Source organism: Macrotis lagotis, chromosome X, assembly GCF_037893015.1.
Source record: "Macrotis lagotis isolate mMagLag1 chromosome X, bilby.v1.9.chrom.fasta, whole genome shotgun sequence".
NCBI lineage: Eukaryota > Metazoa > Chordata > Mammalia > Peramelemorphia > Peramelidae > Macrotis > Macrotis lagotis.
The window spans coordinates 446,001,710-446,007,420 of record NC_133666.1 but is presented as its reverse complement, the minus strand read 5'-3'; the positions used below and the strand labels follow the sequence as shown (position 1 = coordinate 446,007,420).

General features: G+C 34.5%; 1 pseudogene; it reads left to right on the top strand.

The window, feature by feature from the left end:
- The first annotated feature begins 1,343 nt into the window (after positions 1-1,343).
- LOC141499244 (replication factor C subunit 5 pseudogene) lies at positions 1,344-5,370 on the top strand (annotated as a pseudogene).
- Positions 5,371-5,711: the final 341 nt, after the last annotated feature.

Sequence of the window (5,711 nt, the reverse complement as noted above, 5' to 3'; positions counted from 1 at the left end):
CACTCATAAAAAATAAGAATTTTTTAAAATAAAAAGCTGGTTTTTGATCTTTAATTGAGATAAATTGTTCAGATATGTAATACATTGAATATTGAGAGAAATTTTACAAATTGAAGTATCTAAAAGGAAAAAAATACTTTTCTTAAAGTCTTTCTATGATTAAAAAATCTACTCCCATTTATTTTTATTGACAATGGAAATTTTTGGGTTCGACACTCATATTTTGCCATTCATGTCATCAAAGATTGTATTCACAGTATAACATATTTGTTAGAAATTAAATTTGTTACAGAATCATTAGATTCATCTTTATTATAAGTTCCCTTTGAGATAATTTTAAACATTTGGGAGACACAGTAAAGTTCAGAGTGGCCTAAATAAGTAAGACAACAAAATGTGCTTCTTTGTTAATATCTAAAAATGTGATCTGGGGTCAGAACTTTTTTTATAGGTCTGACAACTAGTATTTATGAGATATAGGCTCTTTATTTTTTAATTCTTGTCACTCAATCATGGATATTGCAATTTATTTTTGAAACTGCTTTTTATGGTTGGGAACAAAGAACACAAGGCTCAAAGATATTTTTTATAATTCAAAAGAAAGTATATTACTCAAAGAAAGCTATTTTCTAGTTGTCAGAGCAGAATCATTGTTTTGTATAAAGAAAAGCAAATTTATGTTTCAGATTCTCCAGGAATAGACTTCTTGCTGAAATGCTGCAATAGGATTCAAATGTAGAAGTAAGTAAGCATATGAAAGACAGATTTTGCTTTGAGAAGACACTATTGGAGAGACTTGAAATTGTCCACATTGTTATCGTTCAGTTTCAATGTCACTTGTCTGGTGGATTATTCTCTGTGTGAACAGGGAGAGTAGAAAAGACCACTGTAGATTTTTTTTTTTTTAATTGAAGGTTATTAGTAACTATTTGAAGTGTCTGTTGCTATATATGACTGGGCTCAGGGACTTTGCTCTAAAAATTTATTCCATTTCTGTGCTAGATCAAATCAAATTTAAATTAGAAGAAACCTTACAGATTATCTAATCTTACCTTGTATTTTTAACTGTCATGAAGTCTAAAGAGGTAGAATGACTTTCCTCAGATCACTTAGAGAGTTTAGCACCATGCCAGGTTCTGTATAAAGTACTCCATTGTTGCAGATTTATATGCATGTGTACTTGTTCTTTGTCACTAATTCCACTCACATACAGGATCTGAAGAGGAGGTAGAAAGAAGAGATGAATTAATTATTAAGCACTTATTATCCACTTATAGTTAATGATACTAGAAACATTTCAGTATTGTATTGTGTCGCATGAAGATCTGTAATTGGTACCCAAGATGAAGTTGGCAAGGATATCTGAATTTGATCGGGTATGTATACACACAACATCTATACATATACACAAACATAAACATAAACACAAGACATTTGCACAAAACTATATTCATAGAAGTCATGCTGAAAACATCATGATTTTGAAGATGCTCAGAGACCAGTTGTCAAGAAAGATCAGAAGGAAAAATACAAAATATTGAGAAATTGGAAAATATTACTTTTTAATGGGCACACCCAAAAGGGTGTTTCATCAAGCTATCAATAAATGAGCATTTTCAAGAAAGAGACTTTTAAGGAGATAGACATGAATAAAATCTGGGCAAAGAATTATGGCACAGAGATGAGAGATGAAAAACAAATGACAACAACAGAGCTATAGCTGGTTTGGTTCAAGTTCAGATTAAATGAAGGGGTACAGAAATTATAAAGCTGGAATATTAGTTCAGGTTGTGAAGGGATTAAAAAAGTGTAGGAGTTTATATTTTAATCTACAAGTAGTAGGGAATCACTTGAAGAATGAGTAATAGGTTCGGATCTGAATTTAAGAAAAATAGCTGGATGACTTCTGGGGAAGAACCAAGATGGTGGCATGAAGCTAACCTGCTCCTGGAACTTTTCTCTACCAATGATAAATGAAGCCTCTATTCTGACATTCAAACTGCAGATCCCATGAAGAAAAAAATATTCAAAGTAGTTTTCAATTGTAGACATCATGGAAGATCTTCGGGGAGAAGGGGAAGTAAAGCCCAGGAGGTGGGAGAGTAGGGAAAGCCAGCAAGAGGCTCTTAGCCACAGAGCAGTCCAGGTCCTGACAGCTTGATAACAGCAGAGGTCTTGGAAGCTAGGTAGAAATCAATCAGGGAGGACTCCAAACCCAAAAAAAATTTGAACCCCTGAGATCACCAGGGTAAGACAGGACTGGATCAGGAACAAACCACTGTTAAATCAACACCTGTACATAAAGGAGGAAAAACAAAACTCTGCAAATGCAAGGCCTGGACTGCACAGGCAACATCTTGGGCAGCAACAAGCCAGGGATCAGACCCCAGTCGCAGCAAAAAAAAAACAACTTTTATCTATACTCCATATGTCCCAGGAGTAGATCTAAAACAACAAAGATGAGCAAAAAAACAAAAAGAGTACTCACTATAGAAAACTATTTTATGATAACAATGCCATAAGAAGAAGAAGAGAAGAAGAAGAAGAAGAAGAAGAAGAAGAAGAAGAAGAAGAAGAAGAAGAAGAAGAAGAAGAAAAGAAGAAGAAAGTAGTGAAAAATCACTTACAGGGGAAGTATCAAAACAGTCTAAAAATTGGACTCAAATATGAAAACTCATTGAAGAAATTTAAAAAAATTTAAAAACCAAAGATGTAAGAAGAAAAGTGGAAAAAGGGAAATGAGAGTCAAGCAGGAAAATTATGAAAAGCTGACTAAAGGAATCACTCCATTAAAAATAAAAATAGCCAACTGAAAAAGGATACACAAAAGCTAATTGAAGAAAATAAATCCTTAAAAATTAGAACTGAACAAATAGAAACCAATGAATCTACAGTACTACAAGATTTCACCAAACAAAATAAAAAGGCTGAAAAAACTGAAAATGTAAAGTACCTTTAAGGGAAAATGAATGACCTGGAAAATAGATCTGGGAGAGACAATCTATGAATCATCAGATTATCAGAAAGTCTGAATCAAGCAAAGAACCTGGAAAATGTGCAGGAAATTATAAGGGAAAATTGTCCAAATCTACTAGAACAAGATAACTATAAAACCATTGAAAGAATCCACAGAACCTTTCCAGAAAGAGACCCCAGGATAAAGAACTCCAAAGGCTCTAAAAACCAAATTCCAGAACTCTCAAATAAAGGAGAAAATGCTGTAAGCAGCAAAAAAAATATCCGAAAAAACAATTCAAATAAAAAGGAAACACAATCAGACTTACAAAGGACCTATAAATTTCAACACTGAAGGATCAGAAGAACTGGAATAGTGTATTTCAGATAGCAAAGGACCTGGGATTACAAACCAGAAAGCACTACCCTGCAAAATTCAGCATATACTGTCAGGGATAAATATGGATGTTTGACAAAAATAGAAGAAAAATAGCTTTGGTAACTGTGGGATTTGGAGTGGAGAAGGAAAGAGAGATGAAGAAGGAAGACCAATTAAGAGAACAATGCCTGAACAGAAAGCATCACATGTTTAAAGCTAAAGAATGTAGATACTGGTAAATTCTTCAAATTAATATTAATTCTAGCATACTCTAAAAGAGATCATTTGCAACGTAGATCATGAAAAAAATCTATAAAAACAAGAATACAATACATTGATCACAAAACATCAGTAGTAAACCAAAAACTCTTAAGGACAATAACACTGATTTAGCAATTGCTGACTGAACTCCCTTAAAGGGACATAATAATTATATGACTTTATTTGGAATATTGTAAAACTCTTAAATAACTTCTGTATTCATTACTTATTTGTGCATTATACATATTAAAAATAGAGCTAAATATAATGAGAATGCTATGCTATTTGATGTCTACATAGAACATTGTTCATTAAACACATACACACACCCACAGACAAAAACACAAACCACCACCACCACCACAACCACCATCATTATAATCACCCTCCTGCTCCCAGCACACTTTCATAGAGGAGCTGTGTTTAGGACCCAATTAAAGTCCACATTTTCCACAAACACCCCAGTGAAGCTCTAAAGATCTACCAGGATGAATATTGTAAAAAAATTGTAGAGAATCATTTATAAACTCTTCCTCCCAGTCCTAGTGTACAAAAACTCTTTCAGAATTTTGTGGAAGCAAGGATTTGAGATTATTTTAGGACAAATAAAAGGCAAAATTAAATGAAACACCAGTTGGAAAGGTTCAGGCAACTTACTGGAAATGAGGACAGAGGCAGCAGTGGTCAAGATTAGAGAGATCTAGAAAAGGTCCAGGAGATGTGGCAGAAATTGAGAGTCAGAGAGTTAGTATCTCCTGTGAAGGTGTCCACTTGCCACTCCCCTCAGGGACATCACTAGGAAGACTCCCAGTCACATCCACAGCAGTAATTCAATTTCTTTGAGAAATATCTGCCTAGGCATTGAATGACCTAATATCTCATCTGAATATTCTATGCATTGTTCATAAATTTATCAGTGAAGATAAAGTATTACATTTACTTCTTTAAGACCTACCAGGACAAAGAAAAACATCCACCATCCTAGACTAGGTCTAACAACTTTAAAAAGATAAAGAGTTTGACTCTTTGTTTCTGAAGCTGGAGAAATAGAAATTATACAGGAACCAATCCTAAACTTCACTGGCATCAGGACAAAATTTAAGAAAAAGTTTGAGAGCTTGATATTGGGTAAGAATGATGCCATGAGCCAGAATATTCAGTAGATGCCCAGATGCTTAGAGAAGAGCAGTTGTTAAATTTACAGAAACTAACACTCATATGTAGTAATCTGCCAAAGATCATTCCCTCCCTTTGGTCACTATGTACAAGGTTCTGATTTGACTCCTTCATCCCTGAGCTAATGTTTTCCTGTCTAGAGCATGAATTAGAAGAAGAAAATGTTGACAGAAGCAATGATGGAATACAAATAATTTTGTCACTCTCTCTAGTGGTGATATACAAATGCCCCTGAATATTTTGCAGAGTATAAACATGGCTTTTGGTAAGATGACAGAGGAAACAGTGTATACCTGCACAGGATGTTTATTCATGTCTGCCAGTTCCAATCTTGTTGACTAGATATTGGACCTGGATTTTACCAAAGTTTGCAGGAATATCATGGAACTGAAACTGAAGGGATTGGTATTGCGTGTTATTTTGACAGAAATGGAATTATTTATACATTGACTTGACCTTCCACCTCATTTGAATACATTTGCTCAGCAAAATGGCTGACGTTAAGTAGGCTTGCTGTTCATGCAAGTGAGAAAATGCAACTAAATTCCTTCATTGCTGTTTTTCAAGTAACCAGAGATTTAATTGTAGGAGAAATCTGACTCCCAGGTCCTTTAACAAAAGCAATTTCCAAGCCGCCAACAATGATTAGAAAAACAGAAAAAAGAAAAGACTCCTACTTCTGACTCTTGGGTGAATCGGTAGCCCTAGGACTAGAAATGGACCTGAAGTCCTGGAAATGTTAAGTTTTCACATTTGAGTTGTAAGGAATTCAAAAGACATTTAGATGTTTTATTTGCTGCAGTATTGCAGTATTTGGAGTAGAATTGTGTATTAAAAATGGTTCATGGACTGACTACAATATGTCCAGTTTAGAGAAAGCATTTCTACCCTCCTGCTACTCTGATGGAGAAAGAGTAGTGCCCAAGGGTGTCTTGGAACT